Here is a 22,788-nt window from a genome sequence, read left to right as displayed (position 1 = left end):
TAAACTTTCCTCCCAAAAAAATAAAAACCAATATAACTTAAATATACATCTGGAAAGCGAACAGATCGTGATAACCTGGGCGTAATGATTAATCCCTCCTTAAATGAACAAGAATGGAAAGACCACATTAAGGGAAAAGCGAGATCTCTTGCAAGGCAATGTCGATTTTTTCATCTAAAATTCAGAACCTACTCAATAAAAGCTACAATTGCTCTGTACAAGCAATAAGTAATCCCGATCCTGACCTATGCCAGTGAATCACTGATCAACCAGCAAACAATAAAATGGCCTCGTTATGAGGCACTATTTTGGAGGAAAACACTATCTCTTCCTAGATCATTCCCGATTCCAAGAATCCGTTATGAAGTAGCCCTCCAATCCATCCAATCTATAGTTCTCTGGAAGCAAATGGATCTCCACAGAAAAATAATCTCCCAAGACAAAATACCATCGCTGGAAATCCTTAAAGAAAAGAAACAAGCTTTTCAAATCACAGCCCTTTCCAAGTGGACTTCTGAGATCAAACAGAAAATACATACAGAAGAAATTACTGAAGAAATGCTAATAAATAGACCACAGCATGCGAAACGCAAAGTTCGGACCAACGACTGGATCAAAACTGTAGCCGAACAAAGTAAATACAAACGTCATCTTAAATGCGACACTGAAATAAGGGCCCTTCACGAACTGCCAGGCTACTTGAACTATTTTCCGGACCGCATCATCCGTGACCTATTTTTGCGTTTTCGCTTTAATATCTTACAGACCCTACTTAACCATGACAGGCAAATCAGTTAATAAAACTTCTGATTGCCGTTTTTGTAAATCGTTAAATAGCCCTGAAACACTTTTTCACTTGATCATGATCTGTCCGGCTCTGAAGGAAAAAAAGAGATTTATATAGAGACTTTTTTGGGATATCCCAAAAACAATTGACAACTCAAGAAAGATGGGCCAATTTATTAAGAGGACAAGACAAATGCCTAATCTTCACAGTAATCGAATTTTGGACTGCGATCAAAGAAGACAGCAATTTGAACGACTGAAATGTAGTCATATAGTGTTACTTTTTAGAAATGTAAAATAACAGTAAATGAAAAGTTTGTAAAATTAAACAAAACATTTTAAATAAAAAATATATATATTGCCACAAAAAACAGTGCCATTCTTGTATGGCAACATGTTTGCAGGGACATTATCACATGGAACCTGAAAGACCCCCCCCCCTTTGTTTTGAATAAATTAACTTTGGGTTTCACCCTAAGTTAACAGGGCGATCCAGACATGGACCCCTTGCTCACTGTTCTTAGAGAGGCAACAGTTTCACCTCACTGATGATGCCCAACAAGGCTGAAACACGTGTATGGGGTTACTTATGGTACTCTTGTTCAGAGGAGAATTGCCTGGCATTTCGGCGCTGGACTGCCCCTGGGCAGGACAAAGGCTGGTATGCGGGAAAATTTCTTCTCTGTGAAAGGGACAGTGAGCTAAAGACTTGGTAGAGTCTCTCCCAGGGGTTATTCACCCAAGAACAGGTCATTGGGCTGTGTTCGTGCTGGTAGAGAGATTCCCAGACCCCCCCCTTTGTTTTGAATAAATTAACTTTGGGTTTCACCCTAAGTTAACAGGGCGATCCAGACGTGGACCCCTTGCTCACTGTTCTTAGAGAGGCAACAGTTTCACCTCACTGATGATGCCCAACAAGGCTGAAACACGTGTATGGGGTTACTGATGGTACTCTTGTTCAGAGGAGAATTGCCTAGCATTTCGCCGCTGGACTGCCCCTGGGCAGGACAAAGGCTGATATGCGGGGAAATTTCTTCTCTCTTCTCTGTGAAAGGGACAGTGAGCTAAAGACTTGGTAGAGTCTCTCCCAGGGGTTATTCACCCAAGAACAGGTCATTGGGCTGTGTTCGTGCTGGTAGAGAGATTCCCAGACCCCCCCTTTGTTTTGAATAAATTAACTTTGGGTTTCACCCTAAGTTAACAGGCCGATCCAGACGTGGACCCCTTGCTCACTGTTCTTAGAGAGGCAACAGTTTCACCTCACTGATGATGCCCAACAAGGCTGAAACATGTGTATGGGGTTACTGATGGTACTCTTGTTCAGAGGAGAATTGCCTAGCATTTCGGCGCTGGACTGCCCCTGGGCAGGACAAAGGCTGATATGCGGGGAAATTTCTTCTCTGTGAAAGGGACAGTGAGCTAAAGACTTGGTAGAGTCTCTCCCAGGGGTTATTCACCCAAGAACAGGTCATTGGGCTGTGTTTGTGCTGGTAGAGAGATTCCCAGACCCCCCCCTTTGTTTTGAATAAATTAACTTTGGGTTTCACCCTAAGTTAACAGGGCGATCCAGACGTGGACCCCTTGCTCACTGTTCTTAGAGAGGCAACAGTTTCACCTCACTGATGATGCCCAACAAGGCTGAAACACGTGTATGGGGTTACTGATGGTACTCTTGTTCAGAGGAGAATTGCCTAGCATTTCGCCGCTGGACTGCCCCTGGGCAGGACAAAGGCTGATATGCGGGGAAATTTCTTCTCTGTGAAAGGGACAGTGAGCTAAAGACTTGGTAGAGTCTCTCCCAGGGGTTATTCACCCAAGAACAGGTCATTGGGCTGTGTTCGTGCTGGTAGAGAGATTCCTAGACCCCCCCCCCTTTGTTTGGAACCTGAAAGGGTTAATGCCACTGTCCAGGCTCCCATTAAGACCACAACTCCCACTAAACCAAGATACTGTGTACTTCCGACGTCACCACAGCCATAATTAAACGTTTTCAGTAGTTACCACATGAAATAAGTTATATTTTCGTCAAGGCCTGTGATGTATAGGAATAGATTGTAACTCCCATAAGGAAAGGGAACAGCTTGATATAGCAAACAAACTGTAGAGGATCACAGTTGTCTGCCAGTATAGATTTTCTTATTCATTGCTCTGGTGCCACAGTGTGCTTGCACTGCTTTACATGCACATGGGGATCCCACAGACCTTCAGGGCAGAATTTGTGGTCAACAGTACCTGAAATGGCCCATGCCATGGAGGGGCCAATGCAGATTTTCGTTGGTAGGTCCACCATCAAGTAGACCTCAGGCTCCAGAGAATGGCAGGCTTCAGTTGGTGTCTTTAAAAAAAAAAAAACTTCACCTGTTTGTAGACAAAGCTAATTGAGCAGATAAGAGTCTTTACATAATTAAGCAAATCATCATCTGACTAATGGATATTAGCATAGACAGGCTCAATGGCAGGAGATGAGGGCATTCTCATTATTTTTTCATAAAGTACCTCATGGGGGCTTTACACTGTCCTTCGATTTGGGTTGATGTAGATACTAAGCAGGTCTAAACGGTGAGTATCGGGCCACTTCAATCCAGTCTCTTGACAAAACCTAGATAACCTATTCTTGATCTCACCATTTTGATGTTCCACTGCCTCTGCGAACTGTTGCCATTTCGGGGCTGGACTGCCCCAAGGCAGGACACAGACTGGTATGTTTGGGATATTTCTTCTCTGTGAAAGATAGTGTTAATTTGCATATTTAAGTAACTTTGGGTCTCACCCCTTTCTAGGGGAATTCAGACGTGGACCACTTGCTCACTATTTATAGAGAGGCACAGCTCCACCCTACTGATGAGGTCCAACCAGACTGAAACATGAATCTGGGGTTGCTGTTGGTACTCTTGTTCAGAGAATTGCCTAGCCTTTCAGGGCTGGACTGCCCCAAGGCTGGACAAAGACTGATATGTTTGGGATATTTCTTCTCTGTGAAAGATAGTGAGATAAAGACTCTGGGTAAGTGTCTCATAACCAGGACTAATTTCTGGCAGAGGGACTCCCAGGACCCCCCTTGTTAATTTGCATAATTAAGTAACTTTGGATCTCACCCTAAGTTACTAGGGGAATCCAGACGTGGACCCCTTGCTCACTATTCTTAGAGAGGCACATCTCCACCATACTGATGAGGTCCAGTCAGACTAAAACACTTGTCTGGGGTTGCTGTTGGTACTCTTGTTCAGAGGAGAATTGCCTAGCATTTCGGGGCTGGAGTGCCCCAAGGCAGGACAAAGACTGATATGATATTTCTTCTCTGTGAAAACAGTGAGTTAAAGACTCTGGGTAAGTCTCTCGTAACCAGGACTAATGTCTGGCAGAGGGACTCCCAGGACCCCGCTTCTTAATGTGAATGGTGCAGACAGTGGAGATTATGATTCACACTGAGAACAGTAAGGAGTTCTTTTACTATCCAGTTTTCAAAATGAGTCCCTTAGTCGCAGTTATTGTGACAGGAGCACCAGATCTAGGTATGCAGTCCTCAATAATAATTTTCACAACTGTAATGGCATGGCCCAACTACACGGGCAAGTCTCTACCCAGCCTGCAAAGTACCACTAGAACATATTGAAAGTTACTGCAGCGGGGTAGATGAAGGATGTTCACTTGAAGTCTGACAAATAGGCCAAAGGATGCTCCTGGTGTAACTTGGACCATTTTCTCTACATTGTTCTGATAACATACAGCACACCTGCTGAAATATACTTGGGTCATGGTAGCAAACTCGTGTGCAAACCAGTGTTTTCCAAGAGTGGCAATCCTCCCACATTTTGTCATGTGAGCTTCTCTGTGGTATAAATGAACTAAATGTGTTAGCAATATCTTTGGGGCTGCTAATCGACCTTGCTAATCTCTCCACAGACAGTCTTTGAGAAGTTTACACCCTTTGCATGCCCAGTAATCCTTTTTGCTTGGGTGATCGCTTTGTTTTATCTGTGCCAATTCTTCAAGGGTGTTAAAGAGAGATGGTTCAGGGACCTTCCCCACTTTAATATCATAGTAACCGCTACAAGACAGGCAATAGAATCAGCAAAGTCGCTTCCACAACTCACCTCTTTGTCCAAAGGCTGGGGAGCTGCACATTCTATTATGGCTATTTGCTGTGGGATCATAATGACATCCAAAAAGGCTTTTAACTAATGAACAATTTTGATAGGCATCCTTGAGGAGATTAGAAACCCTTTCTGCTTCCATAAGCATCCAAAATCATGGGCTACTCCAAAGACATACCTTGAATCAGAATATTTATGGTTTGCTCTTCTGCCACTATACATGCTCTAGAGAGTGCTTCGAGCTTTACTACTTGTGCTGAAGTAACCTGGGGTAATTTTCCACAACTACCTCTGGAGCACACACAGTGTACCCTGCCACCAATTTTCTATGTTGATCTCTTTAACAAGAATCTTCCACAAAGTATATTAAGTCTGCGCTTTGTAAGGCAGTGTCTGTTAAAACCCTTCAGGCATTAGAGGAGAGTCAGTAATAGTGACACTGTGATGGGGTTCTGTTTAGTGTGGTTCACCATCCAGGAGAGTGGGGAGTAGAGACACTGGAATAAGGACTGGACATCATGTCAGGGTAATATTGGAAGAGTTTAACAACAGGACCTTGTACCTGTTATCCCCCAATACATAGACATGTATTATGTTTTCATTTTCATTAATACAGGCTCTACATATTGAGGCACCAGTACTTTCAAGTGAGACCCTAACACAATATTCTCATACTGTTCCATTGCTTTTGCTGTTGCAGTAACTGACCAAAAGCAAGGCAGCACACGGGCTGCTACCAGATCAAGTCCCTTACTTTTATATCTGACAAGCCTTTAATGGAACCCATGTTTCTGCCTTAGTACTGCAAGGGCAAACCCGTTCCTCTCATGACAATAAAAAGCAAATGTCTTCTTATAGTCATTTAGACCCAAAGCAGGAGCCTGAACCAGTTTCTTCTTTATATTAGTGAATGTCTCTTAGCCTTCTAGTGACCACTGCAAAGGGTTTATAGTGTAAATGTGTGTATGGTATTGCAAGAGATTTACCATTTCTACCTAATCCAGAATCCATTGTCTACTGTAGCCCACCATGCTGTGAAACACTCTAATCTCTGTAAATGTTTGTTTCTTGGGAATGTTGTGCACGGCATCTTTTCTGGATGACTCAATGGCCTATTACAATATTGTATCCTAAATAGTGTACCTTTTCCCTACATAATTGCCACTTCTGTTTCAAGGTGTTTATGACCTTTATTAGCCAGAGCAATCAACAGCACCCGTGTGTCCATTTTGCAAGCCTCAAAGAAGGGGATGCTAGCAGTAAGGCATCCACGTACTGGACCAGCACTGACTTTCCTGGGAACATGATATCATTTAGATCTTTCTTTAACCACTGGGAAAACAGGATAGAGGATCCCTGTAGCAGCTGAGATCAGGTGTACTGGATTTCTCTGTGATAAAAAGTGAACAAATATTGACTGTTGTGGTGTATATGAACAGAGAAGAACGCAGAACATAATTCCACCACTGTAAAATGGGTTGTGGTTGGGGCTACACACTCAAGAATGATAGCTAGGTTGGGGACAACAGTTTAGAATCTAATAACTACTGAATGCACTGCCCTTTGGTCTTGCACAATTCTGTAAGCATTTCTACCTGGCTTCTTGACTGGCAAAATCAGAGTGTTCCATGGACTGGTAGTTTCAATAAAGATACCTTGCCTCAAATGTGATTCAATAACTGCAGTGGTAGCTTCTTCTGCCTCTGGTTTCAAGGGATACTGGGGAATGTGGGGTCATCGCTTAGAAAGATCAATCTTTATATTTACAGGTTCAGTATTATGAAGTTGACCTACCTCATCATCATGGACTGACCACAGGAACTGGTTATAGAGTCTATAAGATCTTGTAGGTCAGCGGAACATTCCCCTACTCCTGGTTGTGCAATCTTGTCTTTTGGAACTTGGAGGGCTGATAAAACTGCTCCAGTATTTTAACTGGGGAAACTCAGAAACAATCCTTCTGGAGTACATTAGCTAGTGCACCTGGGCTTACACAGCAAGTCTGCATCTAATAGATTAATGGGAGCAGAAGGACAAAAAAAGGGAAAGAGTGTTTATCAGTTATGGGACCTAGCATGACTGTTAGGGTTTCTGTAACTTGGTGTACCACACGAACATTAGAGCTTCCTACTTCCTTCACCGTATCTGTGGACCATGGTATGTGGGGGAAACATTCAGGATCTACTTGCATCAGTGTCAACCAAGAAGGGAATTGATGTTCCGTTCCTTCTACCTCATATGGCCCTTCTTGAGCCACAGGTATCAAAGGGCTGACAGTGAGGCTATCTTCTGTTCTGAGTCAGAGCGTATACAGATTTATTGGGTAGTTTTAAAGGGTGTCTAGGGTAAAAGGTTGATGTGTAAGTCAATGTCATTGGGGTAAGGGCTAAATTAACTTACTGCATAGTTTGGAGTAGAACCCTGCTCATTAGAACTGGGGAATACACCTCACTGGGACATATAGGGGCATTGATTTTTGCAGTGACTAGTCTGTTTACTGTAATTGCATACTGATGGATTAACAGTGTCTCTTTTATCCTTGAAAGGCCGTAGGTCCTTGTTTCCCTGCTGCCCCTGATATGTCTGCTGTTCTTGCTATCCCTGCAGGTTTGAATGTGGGGCTCCTCTGCCTCTACTCCTCCCCCGGATATTTCCCAGAAATCCATCCCTTGTCACAGGAGTTTTGCAATTGCAAAGTCATTTGTTTATTTTTCAATATTCTACTTCATTTGTTCCTGACACACCACACAATGATTTGCAACCAAAGCCAGTTCTGACAATGGTTTATTTTGCCATATGATATAGAGGGCCCGCAATCTTCAACACTCACCATCATCTCCCTCGTCATGTCAAGAAGACTACGCCAACAGCATCTACCTTGGAATGCCATATTATCTCACCAGAAAACTACAGCAAATACAGAATCCAGCAGCAAAACTACTTCTCAGACTCAACAAGAGAGAACATATCACTCCAGCATTGAGAACCTGACACTAGCTACCAGCCCAAAAAAGGATTTATTTCAAAACCCTTTGCATAGCACACACATCAATACACGGGCAAAATGAATAACATCTTCACAACCCCCTTTTTTCCAACTACTGGAGAAAAAGACCATATGTTTTTCAAACTATCCGGACGATTGGCAATGCCTCATTCCCCTGTCAGGCAATTGTGAGAAAGACTCCTCAATAGTCTCAGAAATCTATGAACTGATACATGAGTGGATGGATATGAGTGGGCTGGCTTTGAACCACAAAAAAACGGAACTTATGATTGTTGATTCCAGCCCTAGACTACTTAACCTCAATGCGGAATATGACTCTGTCTGCATTGCGAATCATTATATCACTACTAAAGGGAAACAAAAAATACTGGGGGTAGTATTTTATCAGTCACTAAATATGTCAGCTCAGGTTAATAGTCTTGTCCCAGCATCAGCCTATTACATATGACTCTTCTCGCATATTCAACCATTCCTCTCCCCAAAGGGCTGCAAAACAGTTGCCTGATCCTTTATTTCTTCTAAAATTGATTATTGAAGCTCTCTCCTAGCTAGTTGGGCTAGGTAAAAGATAAATCGCCAAACTTCAAGTAGTGCAAAACAGTGCTTTCAGAGCGATTATGGGGATGCGGAAATGTGAGCATGTGCCAGAGGTGCGGAAAAGCCTGCACTGGCTGCCCATTGCAGCTAGGATAGATTTCAGGTTATTCACGATCACCTACACATCTCTGATAGGGCTCTTTCCAGCATATATAGCCTGAAGACTTAAAAATAAACCAGATTCATGCTCCTTGCACTCAAGTAGTATGAAATTGCTGCAAGTACCGAAAGCATACCTTGAACTTGTAAAAAAGGGGCTTTCTGGGTGGCTGCTCCCGCTAAGTGGAATGCACTGCCTTTAGAACTAAGAAACTGCTCCTCTATGGAGTGTTTTAAGAAACAGCTTGAACCCTACCTTTTCAGATAATGTCTGGGCCTGCCTCCACTCGCCCTATCAGCTAGCACCTTTTTCTATTCAGCTTCATCGGCGCCGTATACCCCCAGGTCACTTAGGTTGCGCCTTACAAATAATCTATAGTAAAGTAAAGTAACCCATAGCGAACACATGCTTTTGTATCTGAAAAAAGCTTAGATATTATAGAAATCAGGTACAGAGGGGCCTTACGTGCTGCTAATATCTGCTACAGAGTTGCTTTAGAAACAGAATCAAAAGCTGTTTTTAGATCCAAGAATATCACATAAACATTCAGCTTTCATAACACAGCATCAGAAAAGAACAAAAAGCATTGATCCATTGTTCCTCTGCCCCTCCGAAAGCCCGTCTGAAGGTCATTAATTATACCACTGCTGTCCACCCAAGCCTGCAGATGATTTAAAATGACCTTACCAAACAGCTTTCCAGTTCTGTCTAAACGAGAGATCGTCCTATAATTAGCCTGTGAGTCCCTTCCGTCTTTCTTATAGATTGGGATGATCAGCGCGATGAGCCAGGATTCCGGGATCCTCCCTGTACCAAAATAGCATTAAATATTTTGCACAACACAAGTGCCCAAATGGAGACCTCATTCTTAAAAAAATCCAACGGTAGTAAATCTGGGCCAGCAGCCTTTTTACTTTTCAAAGTCTCGATAGCATCCACCACTTCTTTAACTGTAATGTAAGGAATTTCATGATCTAGCAAATTCTGCATTGAGTGAAGGGAGTAGAATGGAAGAGCGATATGAGTCCAAAAAATGAACTCTCCAATCTTCCCTGCTAATACACCAATTCAAAGATTGATTGCCTTTCAACTCCCTATCAATTACCATTTTCCAAAATAACACAGTGTCGCCAAGGTGGAGGGCATTACAAAGAGCTTCCCACTTTGCCACAACATAGACTTTCTTTTGATAGCGATCAAGTTCTTATACTTGGATCTTAGATGACACAATTTAATTCTATCCAACGCCCTTGGAGAGCCAATACATTTGTCAATTTCTCTCTTTGCTTCTCCACAAGCCCCATTGTACTAACTATCATAATTCAAAGCTTTCCTTTTTACTGGACCGACAGGGACAGAAACATGTGGTTGGATGTTGGCCTTCAGTTTTTTTAACTCAACCAAAATCGCCATGTCCTTGGGTTCTAATTCATTGATAATACTTAGGTTATCAAGAATGGAGGAATAAATAGTCGGCTTAGTTTTGCAGGTAAATGTACTGGCCCACTTCACTGATTTCCGTGCATGACCCTCGATTTCTATATGCTGTGTAGTGGAGGAAACCTGTGAATTACCCATCCCAGGTTTATTTCCTGGGCTACACACAATTAGCAGGAAATGATAATTTACCGTTCGTACTGAGATCCCAAATTCTCCCACTCTAGCCCAGTCAATTGCAGGGATAAAAATATAATCAGTGAGTGAATTCCCATTGTGGCAATAAAAGTCGATTTGGCTGGTTGGTCATTGGCAAATCTTCCATGATTTCTAAGTTTCCGATTAAACATAATACAAGCAGATTCCACTGCTAAGCGGTGTATCCTATAGGGACAGGCCACTTTCAAACTGGGAATATCCCGGGCCAACTCTTGGTCGTCCCACAGTCCCTCTAAATCTTTCAGTGGTTCCAGCTGTGAATTCAAATCTTCAACCACTAAAATATAAACATACATAGGAAATTGAGGAAGTTTGTTTGTAATCATATCCTGGAGATATTCAAGGGTGACTGAGTGCACCTGAGGTAATAACCAAAGATGAAACAGACAGAGGCTCACAGGGGTTTGGTGAGGCAGATCTTCCCAGGAAGGAGAAATCTCCCCAAGAGGTGGAAGAGGTTGCTCTCCTTTCTGACCTAGCATACGCCCAAAGGAATGACCTGATCCTTATGGAATCCTTCGCCAAAGCAGTTTCGGAAGAAGGACGAAACCAGGCTGGTGCTTTCTTTTTTTTTAAAGAAAGGGTTAATATATTGGGTTGGCAAAACCTCAGAGGGAGTTCGTCATGCCCAGTTAGTGGTCCTGATAAGCCGTAGAAAGGTGGTATTAGAACAAGCTCACTCCCATTTGACTACAACCCATCAAGGAGTTGGAAAAACTCAAAGTCAGATAACACCAAAATTCTGCTGGGCTAAGGTATTTTCAGATGTAAAACAATAAGAACCTCGACAGATCATTCCCAAACCGATATTTAGTGGAGCGTTTCAACCAGACACTAAAGAGGATAATATGCAAATTGGTTGACCCTTATGGAAAAAACTGGGAGGTGATGAACCCCAGGGCCTTATTTAGTGCCCGGAAGATAGTTCAACCTCCCTGGGATATTCCCCATTTGAATTCCTATATGGGAGGGAACCCCAAGACATCTTAAATATGTTTAGGGAGACTTGGGAGGAAAGAAAAGAGGCCATTTTACCAATTTCTCAAACCGTCCAGAGACTACCATCTTGTATGGCAACAGTGAGAGCAATTGTACGGAAACATCTGATGCAGGGCCAGAACATCGATAAACATGCTATTTCCCGTACATTCTCAGTAGGACAATCAGTCCTCGTTTTCTTACCCACTTCTGAGAACAAGTTGGTATCCAAATGGTTTCAACCCTATAAAATATTGGATCAGAAGGGCCCCTTGAACTAAACTATCTGATATCTCAACCAGACAGGAAACAGAAAACCCAATTATATCATGTCAGTCTACTCAAAGAGTGGAGGTTAGATCTGAGAGAATACACCACTGTTACTATGACGACTCTCCTTATAGAACCTGAGAGAGAAAATACACTTGTTTCTCCTGAACTGTCCCCTTCCCAACAGGCACAGATGTATTGACTCAATTCCCTGAGATGTTCGCTCACCTACCTGGTAGAGTTTGTAATTATTTCCATTGTATCAGAACACTAGCCGGAAAAACAACTAATTTGAAGCCTTATCAAATTCCAAAGCCAGGAAGAAAATAATTGAAGAGGATGTTGAAGAAATGATTAAAGCAGACCTGATTGACCATCTGAATGTCCCTTGTCCTCTCCCATTGTGTTGGTTGCCAAGCCAGATTAATCATAGTGGTTTTGCATTGATACTACAAAGCTTATCTGTATGTGGCTCATTGTAAGGTTTGCTGGTCCAAAAAGAAGGTGCCGGTAATAACGTATACTAGCACCTTTCCAGACCAGCAAATTCCAACTCTGCCAGTGAGGGCTCTGAGCTACTGGCAGGTCTAACCTACCAGTAGATGAAGCCCTAATCGGCAGATTATTGCCTGAATCACTCTCATCCGGGACTACATGGAATGGGGAGTTACCAGCATCTCCGGCTGCCCGTCATAACCTGGTAACATCGGGTTATTGGGCGGCAGAGACGTTATAGTAGTTCCCAGGTATCCAGCCAGAATTACTGGTGGGATACTGGGGAACTCGTAAGGAGCCCTGTGAGATGCCGGCGGCAGAGGACGGACACAAAGTTAGTGATTTCACAAATCTGCCTTTGCCCAAAATAATATTCACAGTCCTGTGTCCAAAACCTATTCTGAACCTTACACTTAACTACTACAAAAATGACTACCAGGGAAAATAATATAATGGGACTGCTTCCTGCAGATATTCTTCTGTTAAAGAATGGCAAATAATGCCCACCCAACGCCATGGGCACAATCCCCTTCCTTGGTCATAGTCCATGACTACCAGGGAAAATAATATAATGGGACTGCTTCCTGCAGATATTCTTCTGTTAAAGAATGGCAAATAATGCCCACCCAACGCCATGGGCACAATCCCCTTCCTTGGTCATAGTCCCTGAAATTTCTCATGCCAGGGGGACAATCCTCTTTGCTGGTCTTTCCGTCCTGGTGTGCCATGGGAAAAATCCTTGTTCCTGGTCTTTCCTTCTCTTGGCCCTGTTATACATAAACAACTGTTTATGTCGGTTTTATGGGTGTCTGGTCATCTTTTATTTCTTTTTATTTCAACTCCCAACATTGGTTTCCGAGGCTCACTTTGACAAGAAAGAGCAAGGAGAATCATACTTTGTCACAAATCAATTTTTTTTGGCACTAGGGGAATCTCCCCTCCCTTGTGGGATTCGTTCCCCACTATGTTTTCCTAAATGGAAGAGGACAGGTTTGCAGCATTTCCCTTTTGCATATTCTCCTCCCCGCACCACTGTATACAGTCACAAATACCTCTCCCCTTTTTAACTTACTCTCAATCAGCGCCTCTAGTAGTAGCTGTTTTCTTTGTGCGAGGCTGTCATGGTTTCACTTCTTGCCAGCTGCGGACGAACAGCTGATTGCCGGTTTGCATAGAGAAGTTCTCATTTTCCCAAGGGTCGGGTATCCGACTCAATTGCAACGTCGTTTGTCTCCACAGTGTGATGTTTCTCCCTCACAGGTCAAGGCCACGGTGTTGTGCGACACATGTGTTAAGCAACAAAGGGGTAGTGGTGCAGAGTGCAAGCATGCAGCGCAACCGTTGACCAGCTAGGTCGCCCAGTACATATTATGACAACCAGTAGTTTATTATAGGGGTGATGTCTTTTTACTGTTATCAATTTAGAGGTGGTCTCAGGAGTAGCCATTAGGCAAGTGGAACCCAATCAGAATGTTAAGCCTTATAGAATGTATATTTAGTCAATTCCCTTAACCAATCCCCGTAACCTGTAGATTTTGGTAACTAAGATTACAGTATGATGTCAGCCATGAGAAATAGTGAGTATGCAACGTGTTGTTTATTGATAAGCACGCAGATAGCAATTGCTTTTCATGCTTGTGTGCTGTGCCTGCTTTATTTGGATGCTAATAAAGCTGGGTTTTCCCTTTCACTTTGTCTATTTACCTTATTTGGTCTGTTTTTCTGTCTCCTGATCCTCTGTGTAAATTTGGGTTTTCCAGGCCATCTTAACAGATGGTAGCAGAGGTAATGGCTTGCTAGAGTCCTCATATTGTCGAGGATTCTGTGTCGCTGCCCGAGGACTGCGGAGGTGAGCGGTACTACACCTGAAAGAGGTTGACAGGACAGCCGTTTGGAGAAAATTCCTGTTCGGTCCCACAGGAAGCACTGTAGGGCAGAGGGCAACTGGCAGTTATGGGAGACTCGATATCGAAGACTGTGAGCGGATCCACAGATGTAAGTATGACAACTGGGGAGGGGATTGTTTTGTATATTGGAGGACTGTGATGAGATAAAAATATGCATTTTTTTTAAAAAAATGTATGAGTATATAGGTTTATTACAAACATTTTACTTTTGTCATTTCCTTTATCAAGAAGAGTGTTTAAAACAGAGAGAGAAAAAAAAGAAAAAAAACACAAAACACAAAATCAGAACTTTCCCAGAGTGGATATTTCATTCCAAATTGTAGAACAGTAAAAATGAATGATTTTTGTTCTCCCAACAGTAAAGAGTTCCAACGATTATCCGCAATCAATGGGAGCAAATTCAATGGAAGCTGAGCCCGGTATTTACTTCTAGTCACTATCAAAGCTGGGCAATCAATGAGCAGATTTCTCAACGTTTTTTTGTGGGTGGAATCTTCACAGAAGCGACAGGACACTATCTGATCCGTCAGTTGTTTCTGATGTGACAGATCCTCTCAAGTAGGGGGAGATTTAGTCTTAAACGCAGAAAGAGGTCTCTGAACTTCGCACAAGGAAATGTCTTTAAGTACTCTGGTAGTTGGTTCAGGGTGCGACTTTCTAACGGGCAGTTGATGGAGAGTTTGGAGGTGGCTTTCTTCTCCTGGGTTTCTATCCAGCCCATCCACTGGATTTTTTGTTGGATCTTAGTCAGATTGCTCATTAAAGTTTCTGCTGAGCTTTCAAGAGCTACAAACCAATCCTTACATTTGGCTTTCCACCCATTAAGAAGTACATTTTGCTGGGCTGTAGCAGTTGATCTCAGGATGTCCAGAGGAGGGAGCTTTTTTCATCCAAGAGGGTTTTTCGATATAGCTTAATAGATTTCCAAATAACCATCAAATACATTGACTGGGTAGCTAGCTCAAATCTTATTCTAGCTTCCGGGAAGGATTGCAGCAGCGAAAGTACTTTCCTCAAAAGTATCCTTCCAGGAGATCCCAAATACTCCATGTCCGATCCGTATGTCAAATAGGGATTGCTTGTTGATGAAAAAAAGTAAGAACAAGTACTATGGACATTTTCTCGTGGAGCACCAATGCTTTGCATGCCAGGAACCTGGCCTTTATTCTTAGACTCTCCTCCCACTCATGTTCATTCATACTGTGTGTTCCCCTCCACCGGTCACCTCTGATGCTGTCTGTCCCCCCACCACACCCCCTGGTCGCCTGTGATGCTGTGTGTGCCCCCCCCCCCGGTCACCTGTGATGCTCTGTGTGCCCCCACACCCACTGTGGTCACCTGTGATCCTGTGATACTGTGGGTGCCCCCCCCAGTCCCACTGATCCTGTGTGTGCCCCCACGCCTCTCCCTGGTCGTCTGTGATGCTGTGTGTGCCCCCACATCCACCCTCGTGCCCCCACATCCAGGAACCTGGCCTTTATTCTTAGACTCTCCTTCCACTCATGTTCATTGATACTGTGTGTTCGCCCCCCACCGGTCGCCTGTGATGCTGTCTGAACCCCCAACCCACCCCCTGGTCACCTGTGATGCTGTGTGTGCCCCCCCCTTTCACCTGTGATGCTCTGTGTGCCCCCACACCCCCTGTGGTCGCCTGTGATCCTGTGATGCTGTGTGTGCCCCTCCAGTCCCTGTGATGCTGTGTGTGCCCCCACGCCTCCCCCTGGTCACCTGTGATGTGGTGTGTGCCCCCACATTCACCCTGGTCACCTGTGATGTTGTGTGTGTCCCCACCCCTTTTCTTGCCCTTGATCTCCTCCCCCTCCCTGCATATCACTCCTCCAAGCCTTTTAGACCCCCCAAGTAATGTTTGCGTTTACATGGTGTTGCCATCCTGCAACTTGAGGTAGGCACCATGTATTTTCCCATTGATTTGACCTTCGCATCTGTGTGCTGCTGTCGCCCTGCAGCATGGGGTAGGCACCATGTATTTGCCTATTGATTTGGCTTTCGCATTTGTGTGCTGCTGCCACCCTGCAACATGGGGTAGGCACCATGTATTTGCCCACTGATTTGACTCTCGCATCTGTGTGCTGCTACCGTCCTACAACATGGGGTAGGCGCCATGTATTTTTCCACTGCTGGACTTTCGCAGCTGTGTGCTGCTGCCGCCCTGCAACATGGGGTAGGCACCATGTATTTGCCCATTGATTTGACTTTCGCATCTGTGTGCTGCTGCCGGCCGGCAACATGGGGTAGGCACCATGTATTTGCTCACTGCTGGACTCACGCATCTGTGTGCTGCTGCCACCCTGCAACATGGGGTAGGCACCATGTTTTGCCCATTGATTTGATTTTGCATCTTTGTGCTGCTACTGCTCTGCAACATGGAGTAGGCGCCGTGTATTTGCCCACTGACTTGACTTTGCATCTATGTGTTGCTGCCGCCCTGCAACATGGGGTAGGCACCATGTATTTGCCTATTGATTTGGCTTTCGCATTTGTGTGCTGCTGCCACCCTGCAACATGGGGTAGGCACCATGTATTTGGCCACTGATTTGACTTTGTATCTGTTTGCTGATGCTGCCTAGCAACATGGGTTCAGGCTCAATGGATATGATTGCCATGTACTTTTGCACTTGGCATATGATGTATTACCTTTTGCACATTCAATGATGTAATTCACCTCTTACGCTTCCTTTCTTTAACCTGGAGCACTTACTGTAACCATATTCTTAAGTTAAAAGCGCCTATATAACTCTGGGTTTTGTGCGCTATATAAGAGTAAAAAAAAATAAAAATAAATAAATAAAATACTTGAGTTTATCCAGACTAGGTACTTGATGGTATGGACTTGTACTAATTTAGTTGAACATAGGAACACAGAAAACTTCCTTTTGGTGGTTCCTTGTAGGTTGAAAATAGACGTAATTTGGGTTCTGATCACATTCATGACTAGCCCATTTTCAATGAAATAGGCCTCCAGAGCCTTCAGTCTTCTTTGGAGACCAATTGGAGTTTTATCTAAAAGGACCAGGTCGGCAGCGTAGATCATCCCGGGCACAGGAGTTGCATTCAAGATTGGGGGAAGCGCTCTCACTTGGTTCGAAGTGTCAATTTTCTTCGAGACATCGCCAGTTCCAGAGAGTCTCACCTGCACCAAGGTAGTGGAATAGAGTGCTCGTATTACAGCTACTAGGTCTGGGGGTCAATTCCATGGGCCTCATTACACGGTAGGCGGTAGCCATGGTGCTATTAGTGCCATGGCTACCTCCTTACCGCATTCTGGGTTCCCGAAATAGGGACTTACCGGGTCATTCCAACCTTGGAGGACCTGGTAAGTCCCCATTCCGGGAACCATTCCCCATTCAAGCCCCCATAGGGCTCAATGGGAATGGGGAAGGAGCTAATAACGGTACCGCAATTTGCGGTACCGTTATTAGCTCTGAAGTCCCTTAACGGGTCGCTTCCATAATGCCGGAATAGGGTGGTAAGGGATTACCGGCACCGGTGCTCTTACCGGTGCCAGTAATCCCTTACCGCCTACCGCGTAATGAGGCCCCATGTCTGTAATTTGTGCCACAATTTATTTAGATCCACGCTATCAAAGGCCTGTTTAAGATCAATGAAGGCCATGTATGTTGTTGTTTTACATCTGATCGTCTCCAATTTTAATAAGTTAAGGACAAAAAGATTGACATTTGTCCCAACTCCTTTAACAAAGCCAGTCTGTCTGGGATCATTCTTTCCAGTTTCTTTGGACCAAATAGTCAGTCGGCGGAGAAGAACGGGGGCAAATCATTTTCCTATCGGATAAAGCGCAATTGGGCGATAGTTTGCTGGCATAGATCTATCTCCCTGCTTGAAGTTTGCTATGAATACCACATTTTTCCACGCTTTTGGAATCTGTTTGTCATCCATTATTGCATCAAAAATCAATGAGCAGAAATCGGACCATGCGTCCAGATTGGCTTTCAGAAGACTAACAAGCTATCTGGACCGGGAGCTCTTGAAGGGTTTAGTTTTTTAATTAAGCCTAGGATGTCCATTCTGTCCCAGTCAATATTCCACTTTCCTTGTTTTGCATCCCCCACATAACCTGACGAAATCGACGTCCTTGCGTAAAGAGTAGCAAAGTGAGACATCCATACTGATTCTGGAAATGCAGATGTCAAAAGGTTAGATATTCTATATTGCCCATTCAACAATGACAACCATTCTTGTGTATTGTGAGTGACCAAGGAATTAGCATTGTTTCTGCATCCCATTGTATGTGTGGCGCCTTGGACATGCGAAGCCAGTTCTTATACTTTTGTTTCCTCTGCTTAATACAGAGGGTCTGGTCAATCCCTTGACTGGACTTTATTCTCCTTAGGTCAGCTGGATAGATCTTCCTCTTTTCAACCACACCTCTCTGTTGTAAGCATGATCATTTTTGGAGACGGCTTTAAATCTTATTCCGCTGCAACCTTTGACGGTTCCAATACCCAGTAATATTACTGCCTCTGGGGACCCATTAGGGAGTTTGTCAGATAGTCTGCTGTCATCACCGGGACATCTGATGGATGGATTTGCACCCTGTTATTCCCATTTGTTACATTTAGTTTCGGGCAGTTTCTCAGAGAACAACCTTGTTGCGTACCATTCCATGTCAAAGCCAGCATACAGTGATCGCTGTTTGACATTTCAAGAACCTTCAGGGACTTAAGCACAGGAATAATTTCCAGGGAGGCAAAGACATAGGGCCTCATTCCGAGTATGGAGGTAATCATGGCGCTATTAGCGCCATGACTACCTCCAAAACCGGTACCGAGTCCGCCATGGTTCAATGAGGACTTACTGGTCTATTCCGACCTTTGCGGGACCGGTAAGTCCCCACTGAAAAAGCCATTCTCATTCCCATTTGAGGCCGCATAGGGCTGAATGGGAAGGGGGAAGGCGCTAATAACGGTACAGCAAATTGCGGTACCGTTATTACCTCGAAAGTCCCTTAACAGGTCCTGTCCTTAACGCCTGGTAAAACCATGCGTTAAGGAAGAGACCCGCTAAGGTTACTCGAATAGGGCGCAAAGGGATTACCGGCACAAGAGTCCTTACTGGTGCACGGTATCCCTTTGCGCCCAACTTGTAATGAGGCCCATAGTCCAGATAGGCTACTGAGGTTCCTTTCCTCCAGGTGGGATTGGGTGGATTGTCCTCACAAAGTTTTCCATTAAGGGGGAAAATGGAACTTTCACAAAGAACTTTCAGCCAAATGTGCACTTTCTTAGAGAGTTTGTTGCAGGATACCTCTTCTCCCTTATTATAAAACAGATGATGGATGTTCAAGTCTCCACATAGTAGCACCTACAGTTGTGGGTCATCAATAGCTGAAAGTAGCATTTCAATGAAGATAGCGTCATTAATTCCTGCTAGGTTCCAGTACAGATTCCATATTGCCAGGGACTTTCGGATCAGTTTGCTCCCGCCCGATATAGAGATGATCATAATCTGGATGAATGGGTTGGGATTTATTACCTCCTGCACTCTAAGGTTGCAAGCAGACGTAACCAGAGTCAGCAGGCCTGACGATGGGCACCCTGCGTTACGCAGAAGAGCAGGATTTAAACAAGGTATGTACCCATCACAAAGCAGAATCTTTCGCATCCATGTTTCTTGGAGGCGGATGAAATCATAGGATTGTAATTCTGAATTTCCCTCCTCAAAGAAATGAGTAAAACCTCTTGTATTCCAGGAACATAGACTCAAGGGCGAAAGTCACAACTCCCCTGACTGCTAAACTGAGGTAGAATGCAAGCAAGATAGGAGCAGGTGGAAATATAGGCCTCCCGATGTTACACTAGAAGCCACAATGTCTTACGTATTAACCTTTCTAAATTTGTGTCCCTTGTATCAAATTTTACTGATACATGCTGGAGTCTTTCCTTTCCCATTGCACGGCCATTTGTCATCTGCCTCGGGAGGATAGCTCGGTGGCAACGTGCACCCCTTGGAAACAAGACGACACGGAGCAACACAGGTTTGATCCACAGCTCCGCGCATAGAAACCTCTGGTTATTAAGCGTGTTATAAATAACCTATCATATCCTTTCACTTATTGGGTGTAGGTTATTTAGGTCTCTTGGATGAATCCCTTTTGGAGTTCTAATATCTCGGGTAGTACTTCGCATCTTTTTTGCTTAATTTCTCATGAGATTTCTAGAGAGCTCAAATCCGAAGGGTAAAAATGCTGCACTGCTGTCTAATAAAGCATTTTTAACCCAAGGTGAGGATAGATGTAGAATAACCCAGTCCATTCTCAGTTCATCCAGAAATTGCACGATTTTAATATGCTGATACATTTCAAATTTGGAATGAAGTGGATGAGTTTTAGGACATTAGCCCTATTCAAAATCAAGCCAACTAGTGATCTTAAAATACGTTCAATGGTCGCTGTACAGTTATCCAGTGTTTGTCTTGGGAGATAAAATTTCGGGCAGGGTATTTCAAGTTTGTTGATCTCATGGTACAAGGCAGTCTAGTCTGACCCCATGGTAAGGCATTTTTGCTCCAGGGTCATAAATGTCACTTCACGCAAGGCTGCCAAAACATCCCTCATTTGTATATTAGTTGAGAGAACACTAATATTTAGTTCTGAGGCTTCCAGATCACCCTCTGATACTTCCTCCATCGAAATGTCTTTAATCAGAACCAGTGGGTTTTCCTCTACCCCCTCATCCTCCGACATATAAACTGATAGGTTCATTAGGATGTTCCTTTGCTCCAGATCTGAGGCCAGATCGGACTCCTCACCATTCTTTAAATCAGAGGCCATTTGTTGAGTTTCTTTGATCATAGTTCCCAGCTGTTTATTTGTTGCATTCACTCTCTTCATAATAGGGTCTGCTTCGCCGGTGGCGTTCTTAAGTTTCACAAAAATAAATCTTGAACTGTTTGATTTTAGTTAGGGACCCTTGGGTCTATTTTTTAAATTCTTCTGGGCCACGTTGGCCAGTACTAATCCAGCTGATTGTTTCTTGAAGATTGCAAAATGTTTTTTCAGAGGGACTTCTTTCAATGGGGATTCCACGTGTGTTGGCCCGGACGGGTCCTCATTATAATCTTCAATAGGGTTTATCATGGAAACTCCATCTATCATCATCAAAATTCAGGCCTGGCCCAAGGGGAGCAGCCCCAAGGGCCCCTCAGAGTCTAGGCCATGAGAGATTGCTCAGGCAATTTGTAACTGGAGTCTTCCAAGACCTTTGTTGTTCTGAGCCCTTACTACTCCATCAGAGCTCACTATTGGTACTATGCCATTTTCCCGATTTGCGTTCTTAGCATTAGGATTTATTAGTACTGGTAGATCAGGCTGAGGGTAACCCATGCTCTTTGTTTCTTGTGGGCCCATGAATCACACTTCCATTCTGATTTCGCAGAGGATGTAATTCATGCCTCATCAGCCTCATTAAATCGACAATTGAGGCCATAAGTGTTGATTTATCGACGTAATCCCCCCTTGTTAGATCAAACAATCGGGCCTACCATTGTACTGTTTGCTCCGCCTCTTTATCTAGATGAGATTGAATTTTCGTTGTGAAGGATTCCATATAGATCTGCTTCGAGTGGATCATTGCTAGTAAAGTCACTTGATCCTTCACTGTCTCACTTAGAGATTCAAACATTTTCAGAAATGGAGATAAGGATATTGTAACGGCTGCCATGACATTATTTTGTATTTACATTATGGTTGGTGGCTTGCTCAAAGAAACCTCTGTCTCATTTCTTGGGCTCTGGTGCAAAATTGAAGCGGTAGACACATCTATCTCAGTTCTGATATCGGACATCTCCAAACTGATAAAACTGGATCTCTGATGTGGAGGCTGTTTCGCTGGAAAAAGACATTCCTACCATGCATTCAAATCTTTCAGAGGAACATACTCCGCTGTTCGTACATCGCAATTCACTTTCTGATTCTGCGATTTTGTCCTTCTCATTCATGGAAGCTGTTAGAGTGCAAGAAGTTAAGACTCTCACCCAGTTTGATGGGCTCAATAACGTTATTTAGCATTATCTTGGCAGTAGCATCCATCAATCTCGGTGCCCCCTTTTGGGCCGCTGTACCAAACACATCATTTCTTTTTTGTTTGGAATTCATTAAGGAGTAGATGTATTCTTGATGCATGCACTGATGGAGAATTAGATGCAAACAGATAGGTTGGGTGTGCCTGGATCGCCTTTGGCGTTCTTTGATTTTGGGGGGAGGGAGGCTCAATCCACGATAACAAGGAGTTCCGTGGCATTGAAGGTTTCCAGGTGTTGGCGGACTGTCCAATCTGCGCATCAGTTCCTTCACCTAATCCCATGCCTGATCCTACTCCCACCCCTTCTTTGCTCCCCGCCCGATCCACAAGGGCATAGCATTGCCGCCTTCCCCTACCATTACCGCCACAGGAGTGTCAAGGAGAACAGGGGAGGGAGTTGACATTGCTTGGGTCCAGAGCGTGGCGAGGAGGCCATCATCCGATCTTCATTATGGAATTGCCAACTGCCAGAAAGCTCAGCCTCCTGAGGAAAATTCAGTTCGAGCCCCACGATTCACGGATGTCACATGGTTTAGGTGTAAGTTGGAGTAAGGTCTGATCAACATAGTTTTTTTCCACATCCAGGATGCCGTGTACAACATGATAATTGGACACAGACACGCTCACCTGAGTTATCGGAGCTGCAGTTCAGCTCTCTCCACCATCAGGCAGCTTCAGGCATTCCGATGTATCAAAAGGCAAATCAGGGTCCTCTATGGGCAGGTCAATGTCCTCTGCGTGCCCTGTAGGAGCAGACACACACATTCGCACTTGCTGGCGCATTCTTGGGCAGGTGGGAGACATTCAGAAGTCAGTCCTCAGGAACCTACACGAGATA

The sequence above is a fragment of the Ambystoma mexicanum genome, chromosome 14, assembly GCF_040938575.1.
Source record: "Ambystoma mexicanum isolate Mex_15411 chromosome 14, UKY_AmexF1_1, whole genome shotgun sequence".
Lineage (NCBI taxonomy): Eukaryota > Metazoa > Chordata > Amphibia > Caudata > Ambystomatidae > Ambystoma > Ambystoma mexicanum.
Note: the sequence above shows the minus strand (reverse complement) of the source record.